This window comes from Canis lupus, chromosome X (genome assembly GCF_011100685.1).
Source record: "Canis lupus familiaris isolate Mischka breed German Shepherd chromosome X, alternate assembly UU_Cfam_GSD_1.0, whole genome shotgun sequence".
NCBI lineage: Eukaryota > Metazoa > Chordata > Mammalia > Carnivora > Canidae > Canis > Canis lupus.
This window is the reverse complement of record NC_049260.1, coordinates 54,214,407-54,228,779: the sequence shown is the minus strand read 5'-3', so window position 1 is coordinate 54,228,779 and position 14,373 is coordinate 54,214,407. Positions and strand designations below refer to the sequence as shown.

The window sequence follows — 14,373 nt, the reverse complement described above, 5'->3', positions numbered from 1 at the left end:
TTAAGCTCTGCTGGCTGCCAGACATCATAAAATTTGGCCCCTCTTATTTTCCAAGCCAAATGATATGGGGATAAGGTTTCCCTGATTCTCATATGTGCTAGTCTGTCTCTTGCCCTTCTCCATGACTAAGGCTCCCTCTCCACTATAGCAGCCATGATCTGCTTCTGTCCCAAAGCACATCTCCATACTTCCTAACTTCTTTGATGTGGCCTTTTCTCTAGCTTTAGTTGTGGAGTTTCTTTAGCCAGTCTTATGGTCAATTTTTGAGATATTTAGGATGATTCAATAATTGTCTAGTTGTATTCATGGGTCAAGGAGAGCCTAGGATCCTTCTATTCTGCTGCCATCTTCAATCCCTCAGGCAGCAAACTTATTTCAAATTTAAGCCACCAGTGAGAAGTTCCTTATATGTATTTGGGTTTGGCAGGAGATGTATGAGCTGACCATGAAGGCTAAAGAGCTTCAGTTCCTACAAATGGGTAATTCTCTAGTAGGCAGACACTGACAGCTAGCATTACATGTCTCCTTTAATCAGATTTAAGTTCAAATGTTACTTCTTCAGAAAGTCCTTTTCTGATCATTGTAGCTAAAATGTCCCTCAACATTCACCAATGACTCACTATGTTATTCTTTATCCCATTACTCTATTTTGGTTTCTTCATCATTTGAAAATATGTGAGGTATTTGTCTATGAGATCAGTTTCTGTGTCCTGCCTCATTTATCACTGTATTTTTGACTCCTAAAATAGTGCTCAACAGATAATAGGTGTTCATTAAACATTTTTCGAAACTCAGAATGAAATTATCAGTCTAATAGAGGTAAGTGTGAAAAACCGTTTCCCACTTTTTCTCAGAAGAGAAAGAAAAGCTCAAGTTCAATTTTGACAGTGATTAAACAATTGAGTTAAGTGACAGAGGTACAAGTTTATACTTGCATTTCTATTTCTTTCAACTTTACTCTAGCCAGTACATTAACTTTCTCTTATATATTGCTTATAGTGAGCAGACATTTTCTATCTTAAGTTTCTTTTGAACCAGAATAATTACCAAAGGAGCTCCTGTGCTAATCTAGGATTACCTCTATGTATGCAAGAAGAAATTGTTATCTTCTGTCTATAGCTAAATCTGTAGACTACATATTAGCATAATCCTGATAACAATGTTTCTCAAGGAAGGTCTAAGGACCTCTAACATCAGAATCATTTATCCAAAGTGCATATTTCTGGGCCTCATTCTAGAACCATCAAATCATAACTAGAGGAAAACCAAGAACCTGAATTTTAAACAAGTTCTTCTAGTGATTCTTGTCAAGAACTGTAAGATTTTACTCTACTTGTAAGTTACCAAGTTAGCTTATCACGGTTTTGTGGATGCTGAGAGAACACATGAAATTCCTGTGTCAGAAACAGGAGTTTATTGTTATTATTGTTATTATTATTATTATGTAGTTATTATTATCACTCAGCAATACCTGCAGCCAGAGTATCAGCATGTGTGTCAGTTTCCCACACCTTAATTCTCACAGGATGGTATAAGAAGGACCAAGTGATGCAAGAACATAGTTGTGTTACAAAAGAGAACATCAAGCTTAGAGAACCTAATCTTTTTTATAATGGGTAATAAGTATGCCTGATCTTAATTCTAGAAGGAGAGATTTTCTTTATTATATGTGACAGGAAAAAAACCTTGTCATTTGTTCTGGAAGGGGATACAATCACTGTGTTAACACCCTTAGAAAGAATGTCTGGAGCACAAGCAGTCAGTCAGTGCCTCTATTTACAAGACATGTCTAGATCTATGGAAAATTATTTTCTAATAATTCTGATGGCCACTCAAGTTTGAGAATCATTGCCCCAAAAAGACTCAGCCATATCTACAGAGCTACCTTCATACACTGAAGCCTATTAGGCCTGTCAAATATTCTACCTTTCTCCACTCCTCCCAGCTTGACCCAGCCCCTATCCCCTAGCCATGCTTCCTTAGGTCATGCTGTTCTCTTCAAGGTCACCCTTGGCTCTAAAAAATAAACCCACAAGCTGGCTCTGAGACACTGGAAGCTCCCATTAAAGGATTTGTTTGAAGAAATAGGAGAATATCTGGAAGGAAAACATAACAGGGAAAGAAAGAGCATAAACATTTATTTGTTAATTTTTTTTTATTTGTTAATTAAACAGCTATTTATTGAGCACCTATTGTGTCCTAGAACTGTGGTAGGCACTGGATATTATTAAGATTCATTCATGACTTGGCGGTGGCCACTGCACAGACCAGGCATCACTAGCTTGCCAGCCTTGCTCTGCTTCCTCTGCAACCATGTCTGACAAACCCAATATGGCTGAGATTGAGAAAGTTGAAATTGAAGATGACAGAAATGCAAGAGAAAAATCCACTGCCTTCAAAAGAAACAACTGAACAGGAGAAGCAAGCAGGCGAATCCTAATGAGGCATGCACTGCCTATATGCACTGTACATTCCACAAGCATTGCCTTCTTATTTTACTTCTTTAGCTGTTGAATTTTGCAAAATGCAAAGATGCTGAATCAAGTTTAAATGACTGTGCTTCCCCTTTTCACATTGAAGGATCAAGAACTACTGACAATGCAAGCCATACCTTCTCTCTCATCTACCTGTTTGGCTGGCAGAGAAGGAAAAGAACTTGCATATTGGTGAAGGAAGAAGCTGGGTGGGATGACAGTGAAATCTAGAGTAAAAACCAAGATGGTTCATGGTGTTCTGCAGGCTGTAAAATGTAGTTTAATTAGAGTGTCATTTTTTTTGTTAGAATGATTTTAATTATTAGAATGCACAATTTTTAAAATATGCAAATAAAAAGTTTTAAAACCTGAAGAAAAAGATTCATTCATTCAACAAATATTTTGGGAATGCCTATTATGTGCCAGGTACAAGTTAGAATAAACTTAAAAAAATAAAAATACTGCATTCTCCTCAAGAAAGTTAATAAAGGAGGCTGCTGTATAAAAAATAATTGTGCAAAAAAATTGTGCAATGGTGTGATAAATGCTACAATAGAAGGAATGTACAAGGTGCATGGGTGACACTGAGAATGGAATAGCCAATTCTGCTTAAAGAAGGTAAAAGGGAGAAGAAAAAAAGAAAATAAAAGAGTGCATGTGTGGTAGGGAAGGGAAGGCTTCACAGAGAGGATGATTGTACTGAGTCTTGAAGCGAATGTAGGAGTCTTTCATGTGGACAGGGGGTTCCAATCAGAAGGAAGAACATGGACAAAAAGCACAGAGGCATAGAACAGAATGGTGTGGTTAGGAAAGTTGAAGTAGTTTGGTATGGGTGGAGTTTGAGGTGTGAAGTGAAAAATGAAAAGGTGACAGTTGTGTGATAGACAGGGCCTGGATCTTGTAGGGCCTTATCTACTGTACTGAGAAGGCTGGGTGTATCCTGGAGGCAATGAGTGCTCATCGAAGGGCAAACCAGTTTTTGCAAAATTAGATTTGTACTTTAGCAAAAATAGCAGAAGAAAAAAATATAAATGGGAGTTTACCAAGTAGACTTAGTAGGGTATAATGAGAGTGGTCCATGGAGAGAACAGCATGTGAAAAGGGACAGAGGTGTAAAAGAATATGGTTAGTTCAGGGAATAGCAAGTTCAGAAAGTTCATGTATGGGTGGTAATCAGACAGTGATAAGGCTACAAAGATCATTAGAATATCAGACAATGAAGGGACTTGTAGGGGGGCAATATTGTGAGATAGTTTTGTTTTTGTTTTTGTTTTTTGGGAGGTGGTTAAAGAGCATGAACTTTGGATCCACGTTGCTAGCCCTTGAATCCCATTTCTTCAGCTTACTAGCAGTGTGACTTTAGGAAAATTATGGATCTCCCTTACCTCAGTTTTCTCATATGCAAAATGAAGATAATTACAACTACCTCAAAGTTTTGAAGATTAAATCACTCATGTAAAAATCAACTAGAAAGTTCTTAGCATTAAGGAAATATATAGATGTCAGCTGCTTTTAGACATATCAATATTAATAAGTTTGAAATTTTTTTGGCAATTGGGAAGTCTCTGATGGCCTTTGAATGGAGACAGTATACACAAAGTAGTGTTTTGGGAACACTGACTCAATGGCGGTATGGGAAGGATACCCTGCATGGGAAAGAAATTAGAGGCATGCAGCCCTGTTAGGATGATGTTGCAGAAATCCAGGAGAAACATGAAGTTTGACAAAATGCAATGACAATAAGATGGAGAAGGGACACCCATGAGAAAAATCTTGAGGCAAATTGACAGAACTTGGAAAGAGTTGGGTAAAGAGAGTGAAGAAAAGGAAGGCTCATATACACTTAGGGATCCCAGGTTAGTTCCATGTTTGAGTGTGCCATGCCAACTCTTCCTAACTTATGTTCTCTCTTCCTAGTTCTGGTTGCAGTGACTGCCTAACTCTGTCATGCTTCCTTGCTTTCCCAAATGTGCTGTTCTTCTCCAGACTGAGGCCCTCTAGCACAAAAGAGGAGTTAAAAAAAACACCATCTGAAATTTTCTGGGAAAGTTGATAGAATAATGTTGACCTACAGACTCTTACTCAATCTCTTATCACTGCTGCCAAATACCTAATAAAATGAAAAAAGATAAGTCATGATTTTAAAAAACACTAACAATTTCAGCAACAATAAACAAACTTCAAAAAATGAGTAAAACTTCAAAATGTAAATTTCCAAAAGTGGCAGCCAAGGAAGAAAACTGAAGATCTTGGGACAGTGCTAAAATATTCCTAACTGTTCCAACCCCCAGAAACTGCACTTAGGGAAAAAGCAAGTCGACAAAATCTTGTAAGTCATCACTAAACCCCACCAATTTGGCAAGTAATCAACAGTATTTTGAAATGGGCAGATGAAAGGGTTGAGGAACACAGCATTTGAGGAAAAGTCCAGAACATACCTTCAAGAACTTCTGCATGTTACTGTAGGATTTCAGCCAAGGAAGAGGGTACTATCAGAGTTTGCCATTCTCTAGAGGTTCCCTTCTTCCCTATATCTTAAGAGTGTTGAGCCAAAGCTTTGGGAGTGGAATATACTCCTGGCAGGTTAAATGGGCCATGTATAGACATTCAATAAAACATCAGAAGATAACGATCAGAGTCCAGGCCCCTCAGCAAGAAAGGCACAACTTTAGCTGAGTTTCCCCTTTCCATAATTTACCTGAAGGGTACAGAATAATGGACAGAACATTCTGCTTCCAAACAAGATCTTGGAAAGGTATGTGAAAAGGTCCTAGATACACTGGGAGGGTTGTCATGGAAGACTCAATTAAATTATATCAAAGCAAATAGAAGCCCTGGCAAAATCATGAAAGTACAAGCAAGGGAAAAGAAATGACATGGCTACCATGCCAATATACCACTACAACAAAGGAAGAAAAGGGAAGAAATATAGCATGCAAACAAGAGATTAAATCCATATGGAGTAGCAATTGCAGTCTTGGGCATTTATCCCAGAGAAATGAAAACATATTCACACAAAGACCTGTGCGCAAATGTTCCATAGTAGTTTTCTTCATATAGCTCCAAAGTAGAAACAACCCAGATGTACTTCAATGGGCAAATGGTTAAACAAACTATGGTAGACCCCTGCTATGAAATACTACTTAACAATAAAAGGAACAAACTGTTGGTATACACAATAACTCGGATAGATCTGCAGGTAATCATGCTAAATGAAAAAACCCAATCCTTAAAGGTCACATATATATAATTCCATTTATAAAACATTCTCAAAATTACAAAGTTATAGAAATGGAGAATAAATTAGTGGTTTCCAGAAGTTAGGGATAATGAAGGTCAGGAGGGAGAGTGTGGTTATAAAAAGGCAACACAAGGGATCCTTTTGATGTTGGAACTATTCTATATCCTGACTATGGTGGTGGATACACAAACTTACACATGCAATAAATTGCATAAAGGTATACACACACAAATGAATATAAGTAAAAATGGGGAAATCTGAATAAAATGGACTAATCGTATCAATGTCAATATCCTGGTTGTGATTTGTACCGTAAGATACAAAATGTTACCTTTGGGATAAATCGCTAAAGAGTGCACAGGATCTCCCTGTATTATTTCTTACAAGTGCATGTGAAACTACAATGAGTTTCATAAAAAGTTCAATTAAAATAAAAACACATGGAAGAAAACATAACCAAAAAACACAAAAAATTCTGAGTATTTTGCATGTTAGAACTCAATAAAACGGGAGCTTCAAACTCAGTGGGGAGTCTGCTTGAGATTCTCTCTCTCCTTCTCCCTCTGCCCCTACCCCTGCTTGTGCTCTCTCTCTCTAAAAAACAAATAAATCTTTAAAAAAGAAACATAGTAAGAGAGAAAACAATACTACTTTAGAACTAATAAATGAATTAGAAACAATGTAGCTCAAAATAGCCATACCTAAAAATAGAATCACTGATATGAAAGGAAGTATTGTGATAATCATAGTGAATCAAAGCTAAAGGACAAAGGGATTAATTCACTTATAGGATAAAAGTCATAGAAAATGAAGACAATCTGGGCAGCTCCGGTGGCCCAGCCATTTAGCGCCATCTTCGGCCCGGGGCCTGATCCTAGAGACCTGGAATCCAGTCCCATGCTGGGATCCCTGCATGGAGACTGCTTCTCCCTCTGCCTGTGTCTCTGCCTCTCTCTCTCTCTCTCTCTCATGAATAAATAATTAAATCTTAAAAAAGAAAGAAAGAAAATGAAGAAAATCTATCTAGGCAGGCCAGGGTTCCTAATTTCTATGCTGAATTAAAGAAATGTACAGAAAAGGTATTTAGGAATATAATAGAGAATAATTTCTCTGAAATAATAGAAGAACCAAATCTGTAGACAGAAAAGACATACTGTGCTCCAGGAAAGAAGGAAAGAAAGAAAGAAGGAAGGAAGGAAGGAAGGAAGGAAGGAAGGAAGGAAGGAAGGAAGGAAGGAAGAAAGAAAGAAAGAAAGAAAGAAAGAAAGAAAGAAAGAAAGAAAGAAAGAAAGAAAGAAATGATTGAACATCAAGGATAAAGAAATGATTCTTCAGGTGTATAGACAGAAAAAAGCAAGATATTTATATAAAAGAAAAATCAGCCTGGCTTCAGACTTCACAGTGACATTCAATACCAAAAAACAATAAAGTAGGCCTATAAAATGTTGAAAGAAACTTTGAGACTCAAAGATATCATACCCAGCCAACTACCTTTTCAAATAAAAGGGCAACATGTAGAACTCAGGGAATGCAGCACTCACAAAACCTTCTACAAAATCTAGCCAACCAAGAAAAAAAATGAAATTAAAAAAATTAAGCAACAGATAAACCATGATAGAAGAACACAGGTGGAGCATTGAATTCATTTAAGTAAGTATTTATACTACATATACACCCTGTAAATAATGGAGGTAATGCTGGTGGCAAAGCAAGATGTAACAGTTAATAACATTGACAGAGTAATGATATAACTAATAAAAATCTGGAGGTTGGAGAAGAGAGATGAGAGGAGGTATAACAGTGATAATCTTATCTTCCTAGTGTGAAGTCAATATCTCTTGAGGTGAAATAATATTTATCCAAAGGTCAGCAATTCCTTTGGTTTCATTTTAGTCTTCTATTAGATTCAAGTAAAATTAGATTGAATATTTTTAATAAAACTGTCCTGCACACTATGATCCTATTTTCATACAATCATTTTTATCTGGCCATCCATCCATCTCTTTTCTGAATATGCACATAGAGAGATACCTGAAATAATGTTCACAAAATATTAACACTGATTATTTATGGACAGTAGAATTTTGGGCAAGGGATCCCTGGGTGGCGCAGCGGTTTGGCGCCTGCCTTTGGCCCAGGGCGCGATCCTGGAGACCCGGGATTGAATCCCACGTCGGCTCCCGGTGGATGGAGCCTGCTTCTCCCTCTGCCTGTGTCTCTGCCTCTCTCTCTCTCTCTGTGTGACTATCATAAATAAATAAAATAAATAAATAAATAAAAGAATTTGGGGCGATCTGTTGCTTTTTTATTTTTATAAAAACTGTAATATCATTTTCTTTCTCTTTCCTCAGAAGAAAGAAAACTGTGTTTGTTCTTTGGTTGTATTGGAATCAAATTTTATCTGATATGGCATGACATTAATGGGCCATATCAGAATCTTGTATATCTTAAATTCATACAGAAATGTTCTTTATCATGTGAAATGACATCTGCCTATTGTGAGAGAATATGCATTGGTCAACTAAATACACAATTAATACCCACTGTGGGTCTGACTCTGTACTAGGCCTTATAGGAGAAACACGGCTTCCAACCTTGAAAGAACTTTCAATTTGGTTGAAAAGACAAAATGCATATTCGGGAGAAGTTTGTCACCAAAGGTAGGTATGTTGAAGTAAGTGAAACAGCTCAACTGTTTAAAAAAAATGTGCCTATTCTAGGTATAAGAGACACAATGATGCATAAAGCACATTCTCTATACCTGAGGGATTTATAATTCAGCTGGGGGAGAGAAAGTATAAATATATAATTTTATCATAATATGACAATAGCTAAGACACAAGTATTCCAGTAGTACAATGTGAACAAAAAAGTGAATAAAAGCCATAGCATGGGGTGCTTGGGTGGCCTTTGGCTCTCATGATCGAGTCCTGCATCAGGCTCCCTGCTTAGTGGGGAGTCTGCTTGTGCCTCTCCCTGTATGTTCTTGCTCTTTCTCTCTTTGTCAAATAAATAAATAAATAAATAAATAAATAAATAAATAAATAAATAAATAAGATCCTTTTTTTAAAGCCACAGTACTGAACCAGTAAAGACAGAAATTGATGAGTTGGATATGGCTTATGTTAAACTTTGCTAATGGATTTGTGCTCGCTTCCACTTCTGTTTACCATGTTTTATACCATGTCATTGTAACTGATCCTTTGTTTAATATCATCTTCCAATAAGACCATGGTTCTTTGACAGTTCAACTTGATAAACATTTGAGGCACACTGTGTGCCAAACCCTGTATTGGAGACCCAGAAATAAAAAGTTCCTTCCTCAAAGAAGGGGGAAAAGGAGGCAACTAACATTTTTCAAAGACCCATTTGTGCCAGGCAGTGTGCAGAAGATTTCTTATATTATCTTATTTAATCTTTGCAACAACCCTATGAGATAAATAATGTTATCCTTTTACAGAAGGAAACACTGAAGCTCAGAGAAATTAAATAACTAGCTGGAAGGCATGCAATTGATTGGTGGTGGGGTAGATATTTAAATCTATATCAGTACTAATGGTAGTGCCCATCTAATGGGAAGAGCAGACATTTATTTTATTTTTTTTTAAGATTTTATTTATTTATTTGAGAGATAGAGGGTGAGTAGGGGGAGGGAGAAGCAGACTCCCTGTCGAGCAGGAAGCCCAATGTGGGGCTTGATCCCAGGACCCGGGGATCATGACCTGAGGTGAAGGCAGATACTTAACCAACTTAGCCACCCAGGTGCCCCAAGAGCAGGCATTTATAACTCATAGTGCTTTTCAAGGGTACCTGCCATAAAAGGTATTAACAGAGTACTCTGGGTGCTAGGAGGGATCCGAAAAGATTTCTCCATAGTAACTCATCTTTGAGGAATAAGGGTGAAACTGGGGCTGAGGGGCATTCTAGAAGACAGAAGAGAATGAATTTCTTAAAAAAAAAAAAACTACCATAATGTCCTTAATTATTTTATTTGAAAAATTTGAAAAATTTGAACTTCTTCACCAGGATCTGAGTAGAATAAGGAAATGTAATTTTATTAGCTGTATTAAATTCATTAAATTGTTTTGAAAATATAATTAACTACAATTATTGTAAAGTTATAGCTATTTTCTTACCTCTTCACATCTCTCCTCTAAACAATAGCATCAAAGCTTGTTGCATTTTTTGCCAAAGCAAGGTCTTGAAAATACTTATTTATACCTTGACCTTCTCTGAGGATGTGGCCAGGGAATAATAATGCCATGACTGACAAAGTAGAATGAGGACTTTATGTGCCAAGTCACCCAGACACCCATAATCCTAGCTGGGAGTTTCCTTCAGTGGCCAATCTTTCCCCACCTCTGGGTCTATAGAAAACTCCAGATCAGTCTCTGACAAGTGGCCAAAGGAGACTGTTACTACCTTAAATTCCTGGAAGGTGGCCCCTGCCTTCCCAGCCCTCTGCCTCTCTCTCTGTGTCTCTCATGAATAAATGAATAAAATCTTTTTAAAAGGCACACGTACTACAACTTCTTTATCCTTCATCCATGGCAGACATCACTAATCAATCATGGCACTCTACCACTAAGTCCACTTGCAGCCTCAGACTCCTTTTCAGCATATCACTGTAAGCAATCTCTACCATTCAGTTGGGGCACAGAATCAAGTGTATTTACTATCTTGAAAATCCAGGTTCTTTTGGTTATGGAGAGAGCCACGAGTACAGGTCTAAAAGAAAAGTAAGACACCTATTACCATAGATCAGAAAATCTTCATTGAGTACAACATGACTTCTTTTCACACTCATGGCTAAGATTTATTATAAGTATTTGTTAAGGATGTTAAGATTTATTAAATATACACAACCAGGTCAGAAGGGGAAAAGATACGAGTGGAATCTGGAGGAATCCATTTGCAAAGGCCATGACTTTTTATGTTTTTTGTACCTTTGAACATGTTCTTTACTCTTCTTGAAATGAAAATTTTCTCCCTTATCTTCCTGGTGAACTCCTTGTTATCCTTCCCAATTTAGCTCAAGTCTGGCCTCCCTTCTGAAGCCTTGTCTCTCTTTTTCCCCATCCTAAAGAGGGTTAGTTATCTCTAGCCTATTCTTCTCAGTCTCCTTTCATTCATGCAGCAACATTTATTATGTATTTACCATGAAGCAGTTTCTATGCTCTTATTTTTTGCCTCATTCTTTAAAGACTGGGGCTCCTGAAGACTCTGTCCTCAGCCCATTTCCTCATTTCTCTCTATATACTCTCCTTGGGCCATCCTGTTCACCTGCATGGCTTCAATGACCAGCCCTATTCAGATGATGCCACAACTCTCTTGCCTGATCTTTAGTTCTATATATCCACAAACTTGTTTGGATGTTTTTTTTTTAATTTTTATTTATTTATGATAGTCACAGAGAGAGAGAGAGAGAGAGAGGCAGAGACATAGGCAGAGGGAGAAGCAGGCTCCATGCACCGGGAGCCTGATGTGGGATTCGATCCCGGGTCTCCAGGATCATGCCCTGGGCCAAAGGCAGGCGCCAAACCGCTGCACCACCCAGGGATCCCCTTGTTTGGATGTTTTACAGACACTTTAAATCAATATGTCCAAAACTCTAATTACTTTTTCTACTTTGCACCTGCCCTTTCTCCAGTGCTCCCCATCCCAGTGCGTGGCATTGTTGTACACCTAGGTGCTTGGATCAAATATCTGGGAACTCTGACTCCTTCCTCCTTCTTAGCCATGATATCTTTTTAAAAAGATTTTATCAACTTATTTTGAGAGAGAGAGAGAGAGAGAGAAAGAGAGCGAGCACAGGTGAGGGGAAAGGGCAGAGGGAGAAGGAGAAGCAGACTCCCTGCTGAGCAGAGAGCCAATGTGGGGCTCGATCCCAGGACTCCAGGACCATGACCTGAGCTGAAGGCAGACACTTAACTGACTGAGCCACCCAGATGCCCCTTAGCCTCAATATCTAATGATCACCCAGCAGATCCTGTTGATCCTACCACCGAAATTTCCCTTGCCTTGCTCTAATTTGCTCTTGCCCCACTGCCATTATCCTATCTGGGTCACCATATTCTTTCATCTGGTTCCCTGCATGGGCCTCCTAACTGGTCCCCTTGCATCTAATTCTTGCTTCCTTTCAATCTCTTCTCTATAAAACAGTGAAAGGGATTTTTTTAATGTAGATATGATATATAACCTTGAAAACTCCTTAATGGCTTCATGTTTCCCTTGAATTAAAGTCAAAATATGCCTTTGAATATGGACCCTTACAATCAGGCTGCTTCTACTCGCTCCTGCCCATCTTCAATTGGTCACCACCCACCAGCCCACTCCTCACACTCCACACTCCTCTCATACTAAACTTCTTTCAATTCCTCCAGAATAGAGGCCATTCCTTCTGCTCAGAAAATTCTCTCCCCCCCTTTCTCTTGCCCCTACCCATTGAGTCTGAGTTCCGCTGCCTTTTAATTTGCTTCCACAAGACTTTGTGCTTTCTTCTAACAGCACCCTTCACACTAAACTTCAATCACTTGTTTTCTCATCTGACTCCTTCACTAGTCTATGAGCTCCCTGAGGCCAGAGACCATGACTCTCTTATTCTCACTTGTACCCATAGTGCTTAACTCAGTACCTGGTACATAGTATTGGATGACTGCATGAATGGCTGGAACCCAAGAGAAAATCTTTATCTAGACTGGTCATAAATTTGGAAGGCCGATAACCCCCTTTGAAGTAGTACTTCTCTATAAATGTGGTTGTTTGCAAATGTTAATAATGTATGAATGGCAAGAGATTGATTGAAAGCAGAAAAATAAGTGAGAAACAAATTGTTCCCTGTTGTGTGTAGAGCAAGAAATGAGTCAGGAAACAATGAAAGAATCAGGAATGAATTAGCTAAAACAAAAGATTAGCATTAAATAGCCTGAAGGAAGATGGAGAATGGGAAGGAAGGAAGGAAGGAAAAGACTGTGAACTAAGAATAACAACTAGAACAGGTTATGACTTTTTATATTTACTAAAGCCCTTCACATATACTGTTCACTGAATCCTCACAACAGCCTGATAATATAGCTATTATTAGTAAGTGTTCCCTTCTCAATTTTAGCACAAGAGGAAATTGAGGTTCAGAAGATAGAATAATCTGGCCAAGTCATGCAACAATCTAATGAGAAAGCCAGGATTCCACTTCAAGTGTCTATACTTGTATTATTCCCTGGAGCATCTCAGAGCAGGGAGAATCATGGCAAGTGAGATACCCATTCTATTTGAGGCCTCTCAGGCATTTTTGATCACCTGCACACACTTTCCTTCTGGGTCAGGGGGTCTCTCCTCTGTGGGGTCATAATACCTTAAGATTCCTTATATCATACTCAGCATTCTGGATTAGCATCATGCTGACTCTCTCTCTCCCCCTGTTGATTCTATTATCTATCTATCTATTTTATCTATCTATCTATCTATCTATCTATCTATCTATCTTTCATCTATCTCCTCAGCATAGTAGCCTTAGTGCATGGCACAGAGTGGGCTATTGGGCTATGCTTCAGAAGTGGTTACTAACAGGAAGGAGTTGAATCAAAGAGATAGGGCATGGGACTCAGGAAGGTGCAGGAAGTCGCAGGCTAGCAATTGTCCAGTTTCTTCAGAGAAACAAACCTTTCAGCTCCTTCAAATTCCACCCCAGTGAGACCCAGATCCATACGGCCAAAGAAAGGAAATTTCTTAAAAAAAAAAAGATTTTATTTATTAAAAAAATTATTTATTAATTCATGACAGACACAGAGAGAGAGAGGGAGGCAGAACATAGGCAGAGGGAGAAGCAGGCTCCGTGCCGGGAGCCTGACGTGGGACTTGATCCCGGGTCTCCAGGATCACGCCCTGGGCTGAAGGCAGGCGCTAAACCGCTGAGCCACCCGGGCTGCCCAAGAAAGGAAATTTCTTATAAAAATGCCCAAATTCCCAGGCTACCGAGTGCTCAGGGCCCTGCAGTGGCCATTCAAACATATAACAGGAAGCAAACAGACCATAAACACAGAAAATACACAAAATCCACAAAGTTTGAATGGCTTCATTTCTCAGGTAGAAGGGAACCAGCAGAGGGCTTGAGGAGAAAGCACCTTGGAGTCTGTGGTAAGCTAAATAATGGCACCTAAAAGTGATCCACATCTGAACCCCCTGAAGCTATGTTTGTAATCATATATGGCAGAAAAGGACACCGCAAATATGATTAAGTTAGGGATTTTGAGATGGGGAGATTTTCCTGGACTATCTAGGTGGGCCCTAAAATACAATCCCATGTATCCTTATAAGTGGGAATCAGAGAAAATGCTCACAATGCCACGTGACCAGGGATGGAAAGATTGGGGTGATGTAGCCACAAGTCAAGGGATGCTGGTAGCTACCAGAACTGGAAAAGGAAAGTACTGGATTCTTTCCTAGAGGCTCCAGACAGAGCATGGCCCTACTGATGCCTTACTTTTGGCCCAGAGAGAGTGATTTTGGATTTCTGATCTATAGATATGTGAACAAAATAAATGTATTTTGTTTTAAATCACCAAGTGTGTGGTGACTTGTTATAGCAACTACAGGAATTTAATAAAGTATAAAACATGTTCGGCAGTTTTAGTTATTGCAGATACTGTCACCAATCAATTA

General features: G+C 38.6%; 1 pseudogene; it reads left to right on the top strand.

Annotated features, from left to right (window-relative positions):
- The first annotated feature begins 430 nt into the window (after positions 1-430).
- On the top strand, positions 431-2,440 carry LOC111094940 (annotated as a pseudogene).
- The last annotated feature ends 11,933 nt before the right edge of the window (positions 2,441-14,373 follow it).